The sequence below is a fragment of the Budorcas taxicolor genome, chromosome 8, assembly GCF_023091745.1.
Source record: "Budorcas taxicolor isolate Tak-1 chromosome 8, Takin1.1, whole genome shotgun sequence".
In the NCBI taxonomy this organism is placed as follows: domain Eukaryota; kingdom Metazoa; phylum Chordata; class Mammalia; order Artiodactyla; family Bovidae; genus Budorcas; species Budorcas taxicolor.
Genome location: NC_068917.1, coordinates 10,736,925 through 10,749,725, shown reverse-complemented (window position 1 = coordinate 10,749,725; position 12,801 = coordinate 10,736,925).

The following is a 12,801-nucleotide window of genomic DNA, read 5'->3' as shown; positions in this document are numbered from 1 at the left end:
GACCCGCGACCCACATGCATGATTGTCATCAAATATGTGGAATGAACGAAGTCCTGAGTGTTGTAGGTTCTCGGTGTGCCCGCTAGTGCATGAACTCTACAAGGTCCACACAATCTCTTGCCCCGAAGTCAGACAGCCGCCTGCGTGCGTGTGTGTGTGCGCGCGCGCGCGCGCGTGCTGAGGTCTAGAAAGAGAAGAGTGAGTGAGGCAAATGTATGGGGGGGGGGGGGGACACCTACATATAAAAATAATAGAGTTCCTTGAATTATTTACTTCCTCTTCCCACCTACTCCCCCACTCTCCGCCTCTCCAGGCATTAAGGTGGTTTCTCTTCTAATTTCTCTGTTGCAGCACTTTTCCCGTTGCCTGTTTGCAGGGCTCTTTTTCCTCACTGGTCTGAACCAGTTTGGAGGTGGAGACTTGTGTTCATCCTTAGATCTCCAGTTTGCCTGATGCCTGGCGTACAGCAAGCCTTAAATTCATGTTTGCTATGTAAATTGCAATACTTGTAAGGGAATCCAAGTAATACAAGTTCATTGGACACTGAAGCTGAAAGAACTCTCAGATTATGGTGTTTTGTCTCATTTCAGGAGAGACAGAGACTGACTCTTGATTTACTCAAGGTTGCCTGGGGGTAGGATCAAATCTCTCTTGGCCCCCAGAGTTTTTTTCCCCCAGGATATGCTACGGTCACAGGCTCTCCCAGTTGTGGCTTCCTGCAAGCTTTTTACTTCCCTTTCCTTCCCACCTTTTGGATCTTCCACTGCCAAATTAGCAAGCTTTCAAAGGGTGGGGAGGAGAATCAGAGAAATCGACAGAGCCAATCAGTTGGCTTTATTTCTAACAGGAAACAGTATTTTGTGGGGTTTTGTTCTGTCTTTGTAGATGGTGGTGTTTTGTGATTGTTGGTGCTATTGGTTTTTTAATTCATGTGAACAGGATGAGATTAAAGCCAAAGACCAATGGGTGTCTGTTAATGTCAGCATTCGTTTGATTGGAGTTAGAAACAATGATATCAGCAACTCTTGGAAGGGCTAGAATAGAGTGCACACACACTGACACCACTTTTGTTGAGCGGGAAAGGCATCAGAGCCATCCTGTGGTCCAGGTAGCCAGTGGCTTTGGGCTGGCTTGTGATGCCCACTAGACCATGATTTCTGTAGATACAGGTAAAAAGTGTAATTTTATCTGGAATCATGTGCACTTTTTTTCTGGTTACTATCTACCTACATGGTAGCCCTTCCACAGGCAGGTCATGAACTGTAGCTAAGTGTAATGAAAATAGATATGAGAATCAGAGTCAGAACAACTTATCCTGCAGAACTGTTGTGAGGGTTGAATATGATCGTTTACAGAAAAGGTCATGTTTCACCAAATGGAAAGGGAAATACAGTTCTCTTCTTGGGGCCAAACTCATGCTCTCAAGGACACACTTTGGCTTACTCTTACCTCATGGGACCAGCCGAAGAAAATCCAGTCTCCTCTGACTGACTAGGTTCTGGCCAGCTGGGTCTGGTCTCTCCACCCTTCATTTCCTGCCAGCTGGTTGCCTTGGGGAGCAGCAATGTGACTGAAAGTGACTTAGCAATTTCTGAGCTTCTGCTACCTGGTTCCGGGGACTGTCAGGATGAGAGAACCACCACCCTCCTGAAATAAGGAGGGCCAAAGAGAGGTGCAAGGCTGTATTCTGTATATAAATCACTTTTCTGAAGTATCTTAGGTGGGAGTGAAACGTGTACCAGGGATGTGAAGTCTCACTAAAGACTGGAGGGGTGTGTGTGTGGGGGGGGGGTGTGTGTGGGTGTGTGGGTGTGTGTGTGGAGACAGACAGAACAGGGAGAAGAATTTTATCCTGCCCCAGAAATACTCTTCAACCCCCTGGTTTTTCAAAGATACTTTTTCAAATCCCCTCTTTCTGATTTATTGAGGTAAAATTTCCATCCAGTAAATTCACCCTTTTTAGAGTACAGTTTTGTCAAACATACAAATGGTGTAACCACCACCACAATCAAGATATAGACTACTTCCAACACACCCCCAAATTTCCTCCTCCTTCGCTGTCTCCCTCTCCTCTACTCTCCTGCCCCTGCCAACCTCTTTTCTATCCCTATGGTTTTGCCTTCGTGACAATGTCAGATAAATGGGTTCATTTAGTCTTTTGAGTTCCACCTCTTTGATGCAACCCTAGTGCACCTGACATTCTCTCATGTTGTCGGGTGTATTTGTTGTCCATTCTTTTTTGTTCCTGAGTAGTATTCCCTTGCATGGATGTCCCTCTATTTATCTATTTTCCAGTTGAGGATCATTTCTGTGGCTTCCAGTTTGGGACAATTATGAATAAAACTGTAAGTTTAAAGATGCCAGCAGTCCTCTTTTATAGGTTAAAACACAACTTACATTGAGCTTGTCTTATCCTGAGGCAGGTTGCAAATAATTCACCTGCTGAACAGCCATGTTCAGGAAGTCTGGGGAGGGGATGTCACAGTATGTGGAGGTGGGGAAGTTGGGAAGGAAGAGAAGAGGAAAGAGAGTTCAGGGCTTTTGAAGAGGAATAAACATCAATTACTCACCTAGAGATGGAGAATTTGATTGCTCTTGTCAAGTAAGGCTGTGTCTTATTCTGTCTGCTCTGAATACTCCATCCCATCCTTACCCCACACCAAGAAGTGTGTGGGTGAGGGGAACAGGGCATCTCCAGAGACTTCCTGGGGTAGAGGTGCAAAGATTCTTGCCCTCACAAGGGAAAGATTCCAGCCTCTGTGAGCGGTGGTATGAGGTGGGGGCGGGGAGACAGGCTCTGTGTGCAGAGGCTCCTGCTGTTAGGCTCTCCACCTCCCAGAGCAAAACCCTGCCGACTCTTCCCCATCTAGGTGCTGATTATTCCATTTCTTCGTTTGGACTCTTGCCTCTCTATTTTCCCCCCTCTAGTTTCTGGCCCTTTGGCATCTTGCTGTTGATTAGCACCTCTGCTACAAAGGGCTTGGGCTGTGGAAGAAAGCAGACTTTAAAGGTAAAGTCTTTCAGTCTTTCAGTCAAACAGGCAGATGCAGGAGAACGAGTACCAGGGGAGCTGACACTAGCCGAGAGAATGGAGCATCAGGGATCTTCCAGTCTTTCTCTTCACTCAGGCCAAAACACAAATACTCTTTTGACTGAAATAGGTAGGTCGAGCTGTGTGGGAAGCTCCATGCCTTCCACTTCCTTCTGCTGTTGCAAGAAACCAATAATTTACAAATAATTAATAAATAACCAATACTCTGGCCACCTGATGCCAAGAGCTGACTGATTAGAAAAGACCCTGATGCTGGGAAAGACTGAGGGCAGGAGGAAAAGGGAATGACAGAGGTCGAGATGGTTGGATGGCATCATTGACTCAATGGACATGAGACTGAGCAAGCTCTAGGAGATGATGAAGGACAGGGAAGCCTGGCGTGTTGCAGTCCATGGGGTCACAAAGTGTTGGACACAACTGAGTGACTAAACAACAACAACAATAAAAAATTACCTCCAAGTGCCCAGGGGTGTGTGAGAGAGGGCAGCCCACTCTCTTCAGGCACCTGCTGCCATTGAGGAGTGGTGGCCTCTGGTCCATTACAGGGAACCCCAGGCCTGAGCAGAGAGGCTCCTCCCCCACGTGCAGGATCGCCGGGCTTCCAGCCACCAGCCCCCAGGTCCTCAGCTCAGCCCTGCGGCCTTGGCTCTGGGAGCCGCCTGCCCAGGGCGGAGAGACTTCCAGGGAATGGGGGGCAGGGAGGAGATGCTGTTTTTGCACTTGAGCTTCGCGCTTCCTTGACACTTTCCTGTCTCTCGCTCTGCCGCCACGTTGCGGCGCCTGCCTGGGCGTCTTCTCCAGCTCCGGGTCACCTCGGGATCAGTGGCCCCAGGAAGGGTGCAGGGGGAGGCCTGTGCGGAAACCGGCCCAGGCTGGTGCTGGGAACACCGCGTCTCCGGTGGCCTCACAGGTCCCGATATGCGTGTCGGGGTCTTGGACTGGCAGCTCTCCAGGCGCTGGAGCCCCGTCACTACTTCTGCCCTCCTGGGAGCGGGGTGCGAGGGGCGGTGGGGGCACGGTTTGGAATTGAAGTCGCCCTGCGGGGTCCCCTCTCCCCCATCCGGAACCCTGGCCTTTCGTTCCCAGTTCTCTCCTTGGCCTCCCCTCTCCCTGGGGGTCGCACTCTCTGTTTCTGTTGCCTGGTCTCTTGACTCCTATCTCTTCTTTCTCTGAGTCTGTGTTTCCCTCTCCTGTCGACACTCCCTCTTTTCCGGGGTCTTGGTTACTCTGTGCCCACCGCCAGTCCTTTCCCAGCTGTTTTTTTCCCTAACACGCCACACGGCCTCTGTATTTGACTTCTTCTGTCTTCCTCTTATAGAATGTAAGCTTCCCAGGAAGAATTTTTCTCTATTTTGTTCTGTGTTGACTCCCAGCACCACAGAAAGCTCCTGGCACCGAGTAGGTGCTCAATAAAAATAAGATGATTGACTGGGAATGAGTTGTTTAAGGATGGAACGAATCCCATCCCCCGCTGAGTCTCCAGGGAAGCCCCTCTGGGCTCTCAGGCCAGTCTTTTCTCTGTTCTTTCTGCCTGCTTTCTTTGCTCTCCCCCCTTTCTCAGCTTCTTCTTGTCTCTGTCTCTCTCCATTCCTCCCTCATTTTTTTTCTTGGTCCTACTAACTGACAGGGTTCCTCCAGCTTTCCAAAATGTAGGGGTCTGGGCCCTCCACCCTCCCTACCGGGAGACAACACACCTGGCTTCGCTTGTCGGCCTTTGTCCCAAGGAGCCTGGCAGCTTCAGTCTCCAGCCGCTGTAGCCTCAACTCCTAACCCGGTTCCCAGCAGAACTCAACCTCTAAAATCCTGACTGCGCCTGGAAATCCCTTCTTCCTACAGACCCCAGAGTCCTTGGTCTCTGGGTTTCCTTAGAGACAGCCTAGATTTTGGTGGGAGATTTGTAGGCAGCCGCACAGATAAACACTCCCCAGAGATTCAGAGTGGGCCTTCCTCTCCCCATGTCTGGCCTGGGTCTCAGGGTTCTACTTAGAGAAATGGTGGTGCCTGAGCACCTACTGTGTGCCGGGAGACTCACTCCCTTTTGAGAGAGCGTTCTGTGCTCCAATTCCCAGCAACCCTGAGAGATTCTATTAGCAATTCCTTTTGTAGTTGTAATCATTCAACAAACATTTACTGGGCAGCTACTCTGTGCCAGCCCCTGCTGCCCTTATACATCCTGCATTCTGGCATGTGTGGGGGAGGAAGGGGTGTGTACAAACAACCACAGATAAACGAATTTCTAACTTTGGGGAACAGAGGGCTGGGGATTAAGCAAATTCAGGGTTTTTTGTATTCCAGGAACACTTGTGCTCTTCCGCTGTACTGGGCACAGCCAGTGCTGCAACTTCAATAGTCCCTGACAGAGGAGGAGGGAGGGAGAGTCCACAGTGAAAGAATGGTGCCCACATCACCAAGAGATAGCCCAGAGGCGGCAGCTTAGGTCCCGAGGAGTAGGGCCCCTCCGGTCAGCTCAAAGGTTCTGCAGGCTCAGGGCAGCCAGGGCAGTGGGTGCCAGGAGCTTCCGCTAGCGCTAGCGACTGTTCCCTTGCCATCCGGCCCCAACCCCCACCGAAGTCCTCTGTGAGGAAGGGGAGAGGGAGCCAGGCTGGGAGAAGGAAAAGGAGGCAAGAGAGGGCGTCAGCCTGGCCGCAAGGCGCCCGGTGCTCCGCGCTCCGCGCCCGCTGGCGACAAAGCCGGGACTTGCGGGCGCCTGGACCGGGTTTCAGTTCTGGCCTCTGCTGCCCCGGGACCTGAGGATCACTCTCCCCATTCAAAAAACTTTTGGCATCCTTCCCGAAATTAATGAAAACGTAGACTCGTTTTAGCCTTTCTTTCCCTTCCCATGGGCTCTTAGATTATGAGGCAGGAGCTGTTTTATTTAACCTTGATTTTAATTTTTAAATGTGAGACATATTCAATGAAATTTAGAATATTTGAAAAGCAAAACGAGGGTTTTAAAAAGCGTTTCGTTGTAGAAACTCGATATTAAATAGAATGCTGCTGCTGCTAAGTCGCTTCAGTCGTGTCCGACTCTGTGCGACCCCATAGACGGCAGCCCACCAGGCTCCTCTGTCCCTGGGATTTCTCTAGGCAAGAATACTGGAGTGGGTTGCCATTTCCTTCTCCATTAAGTAGACTAGATAAAAGAATTAAGACTCAGAAATCTAAATTCGAGACCTATTTCAGAGATCACTGGCTTTGCCACCTCCATCAAGGGTCTAAACCGCTCTGGGTCTCTGAGTTCCGGTTTGTTGGAGGACGCGAATATCTCTCCCTCTAGCACGGCGATGCTGTTGTTTCCTCGAAGGAAAAAAAAAGGAATTCGAAAGTGTTCTGTAATCTGGAAATGACTCTAAAATATGGTAGGGTGTGCCAAAAACTCTAGTCCTCAGGGCCGGAAGCAGGAGGAAGCGTTTGCGGTCTGTGAGTGAGAGCATGGCTTCGCCTTGTAACACCGAGTATTTTTACAAGTTTGACAATTAAGAAGCCGAGCTGCCTTCTCCCTGCACGTCTGCCGGCCTCAAGGCTGGCAATTCCTTTCCGGGGTGCAGAGCACTGTACCCGCAGAAAGGGGGCGAGGGTCTTATGCCCCCCTCCCACCAGGAATCTCCAGTGCCAAGGCACAGGGCTCAGGAGGGAGCCTAGCTTAACTCGTTCTGCATATTTCCGTCCAGGGGATCGGCCATGCTCCGCACGCTGCTCCTCGGTGCTCCACTCGCGGAGGGCTGCGCTGCTCTCAGTATGGGTTCCGCGAGTGAGGACCGACTGTCGGAGAGGGAGACGGAATCGCCCGCAGCGCGAGGCCCGGCTGGGGAATTGGAGGGCGGCGAGGGGACTGGAGCCGGCAAACGCTTCAGCGCGGGTCCCTTCGCCCGTCTGCCCGGAGTCCTTGTGCACAGGCTCGCAGAGTATCGTCCACACCTCGGAGGAATTGGTTACACAGGACAAGGGGTGACTTTTCCGGTCCCCTCCCCAGTTCTCTCTCTTTGCGGGTTTCTTGATTAGAAGACTTTGGGGGCCCACTGTTCTTTCAGGCGTCGTTGGTTTTTAGGGCTGGCGGCCGCCGAGGCAGATTTCCGCGGGGTCCCCAACGACTGCACCAGCCAGAACCGAGACTGTGGCACCGCCTTGGGCTCGGCTTAAAGCAAGCCCGCTCCGGTCCCACCAGGAAATCCGGAGAACCCCACACGGAGAGACCCTCGCTGGTGTCACTGTGAATCCCATCGTCCACTGCTTATTAACTTCTTTTTCAGGGAACTAGAGTTCCGATCCCTTTGTCCAACGTGTCCTGCCTACAAACCTGTCTCTCAGGTATGGACCGGCTCAAGTCCCAGAGGTCTTAATGGAGCAAGAAAACGCATCTTATTCTTGTGTCTTGGAGATTTTTTTTTTTAACCGTAAAGCACATCTTAGTCATTCTTGTTTCTCTAAAAATCTCACCACTTGACTCTTCATTAGACCCAGACTCCTAGTAAAAGAGGTCAAAGAATTTCACAGTATTACATTTTCCTTGCAGACTATGGGAAAGAAAAGCGGAAAGAGGACGTGAATGGGGTTGGGCCATATCCCAGGCCAATTCAGAGCCTTCTCCTTAAAAATAGCCAGGAGTCCGAACCTCCAAGCACAACCGCCCCCCTCCCCCGGCCCCCCTTCCTAGCGGCCTCCTGAACGTGGGAGAAGCCTGGGAACTTAGCGGCAGCCGATAAACCTCCTCCAGCCCGCGGGCAAGTGAGGCCTTGAAATGCTCTCTGCTCCTGGCAACGGCGAGCCGGCCCTGGCGGCTCCCGCCTCGCCCAAGGGAGGGAGGGGGCGAGCGAAGGAAGGAGGGAGAGAGCGAGGGAAAAAGAAACACCCTAAAAGAGCGGGCGGCTCGCCAACCACCCTCTGGACTGTCCTTGAGCTGGGGGCCCTTTGGGAAGAAACTTGGGGCTCTGGGCCCAAAGGTGGGAGCACACAGAATACATCGACACAAAATTCTCGGTCCCAGTAGCCTTCGTAGAAGCAAGGAATCTTTCATGGACTCCTGGGCTTCAGTACACAGGAGAGCCCGGGGGGTGGGGGTTGGGGGCGGTGAGGTGTGGGGTGGGTGTTGGGGGTGGTAAAGGAGCTCTGTCGCAGGCCTTGCCTGGAGCGGCCCCCTAGTGAATCCCGGCTGCCTCGAAAGGAAGCGCTTAGAAAAAGCAGGCTTTTCCATCAGGGATCTCACTACAGCCACATACAGCAGGGACTGCTAAGTGACCCCTCCATTGCACTGGAGACTGGGGGTGGGGGGAGTGGGGCGAGGCTCGCCGCCGGTTACCCGGCTAATGCGACCCCCAGCACGCGCCCTCGCGCCGCGGCCGACCCGGCACTGTGGAGGCAGCCTGCGTGGGAGCGGCCGTGTCCTTGGCTTTGGGGAGGACGCCCAGATGGCCGCTCCGCCAGATGCTAAGCTCCAAGGTCCAGTCTCCAGGATCATCCCTTTTCGCCCTCTGGGGGTCGCGAGGACGGGAGGCGGCTCTGAGACTTGGGGCATCGCTGGAGCCACAAATTTCCAGGGAGAAGAGAGATGCCGACGCAGCTTCCTGTTCGGCTGAGCTCAGCCTTTCAACTCCTGAGACAGCCCTCGTAGGCCCCTGGCGCAGGCCTTTTCCTTCGTGGCTTTCTCGCTCACTCCAGTGGGAAGGAGGACCCGTTTCAAAGAGCGCAGGGGCCGTGTACCCTTCTCGGCTGCATCTGAAAGTGCGCTGGTCGGAGTGTCCCCGCGAAAGCGCCTTTTCCCAGGTCCAGCCTCGGGGATCCCCAGGACCCTCCCCCGCCCCCCCACCCCGGCTTGAGTTCCCAGGCCTGGGGTCTGCAGCGCCAAACTCTGCAAGGCGCTGGCGAGGAGTTGGGGGAAGCCGGAGAAGGGACTGACACCTAGCACGCCACCCTCAGCTTCCGGGGGGGCGCGAAGGGACCCGGCGGGCAGCAGCCCAGGGAGCGGCGTCGGTTCATCCAACCACCGCGCAGCCCTTCCGCCCCTCTGCAGGGCACCTCAGTTTTCTCTCTTTCGCCGGAGCCCCTCTAGATCCCCGCGCCTTTCGCTCAGGGAAGAGACTTCCCTGCGCAGCCGCGCTCAGTCCTTCCTCCGGGATTTTCCTGAGAATCCCCACGAGTTGGCCACGATCCCTTTGGGGGGTTTCCTTCCAGCCAGCCCCGAATCCTAGCCTGGTTCTCGGCGCCCGGATCGCCCTTGCGCAGGCCGGGAATCCAAAACCGATTACCGACTGCGGAAGCGGGTCTCGCCTTGTACCCTTACTTCGGAGGCGCACAGGTTTCTTGCAGGGAGGTATCCTGGCCCCCTCCCGACCCCTCCAATCTGGCCTGAGAAACCTGCGCTTGGGATAGAAACACGACCTTTGGCGGGTGGGGGGTGTTTAACCGAAAGCTTGAGAGCCACCGGCCAGCTGTTATCTGGAGCTGAAGGCTGCGGTAATCGATGGGTTATTTTTACGCGGTAATAGGGCCCTGTGATTGCTCTATTAACCTTTAGACCTGTCTGAGGGACTCTCCGCCTCGCAGCCCCGCTGCGCTGGGGCCTCTAGGCACTGACGCCGACTCCAAACTCAGGCCTTCCACCCTTCTCGCCCGGCTCGGTGCTGAGCCCCTGGAAGAGTCATCTCATCGGAGAAGCCCGGCTGGGTTGCCGAGCTCCCCGAGCCCCTGCTAACTCTCTTAGATTAGTGCGGCGGCGCCGCAGGCTTCAGGGAAAACGGGAAAATCGGAAGGCAGGAGGCCGCAGGGGCTGGGAGCTTCGCCATGAAAGCGTGGACTTTTTGCATAAACACAAAACTGTAGGCAGGAGCCTCACGGACTCCCTGGGCTACTGCGAAGGTAAAAGGGAGGGCGGGTTAGGTCTCCGCGCTCCGACTGAGGAGGCCCATCAAAGTTCGGTGTCTCTTCCACTTACCCGGGGTCTTGGACTACGAGGATCCCCACTACCCACTATCACCCGGAGCCTTGCAGCCAGCCGGGGCACTCCCCGGTGACCTAGTGCCCCACACCCGAGCCAGGGTCGCTCCCAAGAGGTCACCTTCCCCTTATCAGCCCCGCCCCTCGCCCACCGCGTCCCTAGCCTCGGCTGGAACCCGACCACCAGGAGGCGTGGGGAGGAGGGAAGAGGTGGAAGGCAGGGGAGGTCTCATTAATAAAGCTGATCCAGGGCAAAACCGCAAAATCGAATCGACCTCAAGCAGGGCGTGAGGTGGGGTGAAGCCCCGCGCCTGGGCGGAAGCGCTTTGCCGTTTTCCGAGGAGATCCCAAGAGCCTGGACTTTGCCTGCTGGGGGAGTTTTTTTGAACAGCCCCGCAGCCCGGCGCCCGGTGGAGGTGCAGCCGCCTGGTCGCACCCTCCGCCCCCTTCCCTTGCACGTGACTCCCGCGGGCCAGTCAACGCCGGCGAGCCGGGCGCAGGGGCCAGGGGCTCCGCGCCGCGAGCCGGGGGACTCCGCGGCGGCCGGCGGGGAGGCTGCGGGAGCTCTGCCGCCGCCTAAGCTGCCGCGGCGCCCGGGGGAGCGCGCGCTGGCCTCCAGGAAGCTCGAGCCCCGGCAGGTACGGCTTTTCCCATCCCTCTCCCGGCTCTTTCTCCCTAGTCGCGGAACCCCGATCTCCTCCGTGCGGGCTTGCTTGGGAGTAGAGAGAGGCAACTAGCGAGTGGAAAGGAGACGTCGGTCATCCCGGGTCCCTAACCTTGCCCACAGCCGGCTTTCCTTTGGCTTAACAGTTTCTTTAAAGCTAAGTGAGATTTAGGGGGAAAGTGGAGAGGGATCTTCTACGGGCTTCTGGATTCTTTCTGTGTGAACTTGGACGTTTTAAATCCCCGCCCCTCGTGCGGATTTCCCAGCCCTTGGCTGCACCTCGCAGGACTGGGCCTTGGTGGCGATGATGGCCGTGAGAAATCACCCTGACCAACTGACGCGGGGCCGGCCGCCCAGCGGCTCGAAAACGGAGAGACTCAGACGGAGGACTGTCGCCCATGGGCGACAGAGTGGCGGTGGGAGGCGGCGCAGCTGGGCCTCAGGGCCCCGGGGAGGCGCTCAGAAGTCGGGAATGGCTGCGGAGTGCCCGCTCTTTCTATGCCTCCCAGTCTTCCCATCCGGGGTCCAGGGAACTAAACGCCCCTCACGCAGCTAGCAACCCCACCCACCCACAGTGCTTCTGGCTGAGATTAGCTGGGGTGGGCGGGGGGGTAGGGAAGGGCGGGAACCCGGAGGAGAGCAGCGATGTCCCTCAACTGGCCAGGGCTAGCTACCCCGTCCACGAAATTCTGTCGCTTGACCTTGGGCTGGGGGGTCATCTAGGGGATCAGAGGATGCCCAGGTGGTGAGCTGCCACCAGGCTGAGAAAACGAGGGGCCTTGGGGTTGGTCGCAGAGGGTGGGGAGGGACCCAGGGCTCGTGGGAGTCCAGGCCAGCGCTGCCGGGAAGGTTGGGGAAGCGCCTCGGGGAAGTATTTCCTGTGTTTCTCAGAAAAGGAACTGCAGCCTAGAGCAGGTTAGAGGGTTAAACGAGAGAAAGTTTTTATGAGGGTGACGGGGTGATCCCCACCACCCACCCCCACTTCTGGATCTCCACGTCCCACTCCGCGATCAGGTTCGTTGATTGCCGGCTAGTGTTCGGTGTGACAGTTTTCTAGGCAGCAGGCCGCGGGCGAAGGCGCCAGCAGAACCGAAGGAGCAGGAGTGACTGTAAATGGACGGGAACGTTAGGGCGCTCTCCATCCTCCCGCTGGCAGAAATTTATCAGAAAGGGGCTGTGCCCTAACTCAGGAAGGAAAAAGGCATTCCTGTCCGGCCTGTAAATGGGAGGTGAACTGGGATGAGTGATCAGGAGGAGAGGGGAAACTGGGCGCAAGTCCGAATCTCCGGAGGCCAGACCTTTTCTGCCATTCTCGGGAGTTCTGTCTGTATCTTCTCTGGGTGGCCTGCGCCGGAGTCTCAATTACAGAAACGAGCAACAGTCTTTTAAAGGGAGTAGTTAATTTCTTGTCTTAACAGAAAGGTCTCTCGTGGTATTTTCTCCACCTTCTATTGTTCAGTAATCCAACTCTTAGGTAATGTATCAGCCATTTAAAAAAGGCAGAGAATGCAGTAAAGACAAGTTAGACTTACGGCATTTTCATCGTTTACATTTTAAAGCTTGTTAAGTTAGCATCTGTATGTATATTGGAAATTGGATTACAAAATTATAAATCTTCCTTTCCTGCAACTATGTGAGAAAAGAAATGTATAACATTTGTTTTAGAACTGAGGGGAGTATTCCAGAAAAATTCAATGAAATAGGTCAACTATTGGATTTTAAAATTAAATACTGAATATTTTATTAAGGTAAATCTGTGTAATTTACTTATTGAAGCCTAGGTATTTCTTTAGGTATTAATTTTTTGTGTTCATTTTTGAAGGGGAAAGTTGATGATTTCAGGTCAAATTTTTTAATATCCGTCCTCTAACTAAACTTATTGGAAGGAAATATTCACCAAACCAATAATTTATCAGAGTTTTGAAAGCAAATAATAAACCATTTAAGAGTTAACATATGACTATATAATATAGTGCTATCCAATTATTATGTGATGTTGTAAAAGTGATGAAAAGCATTATATATTATATTAGAAATTCCATTTCCAGAACTTTTACTGGAATAAAGATGCCCCATTTATTACAGTACATAATACATCAGAAGCACTTTCTTTTGATACATTAGAAATTTGTAATAGTAATAATAGCCAAGTATA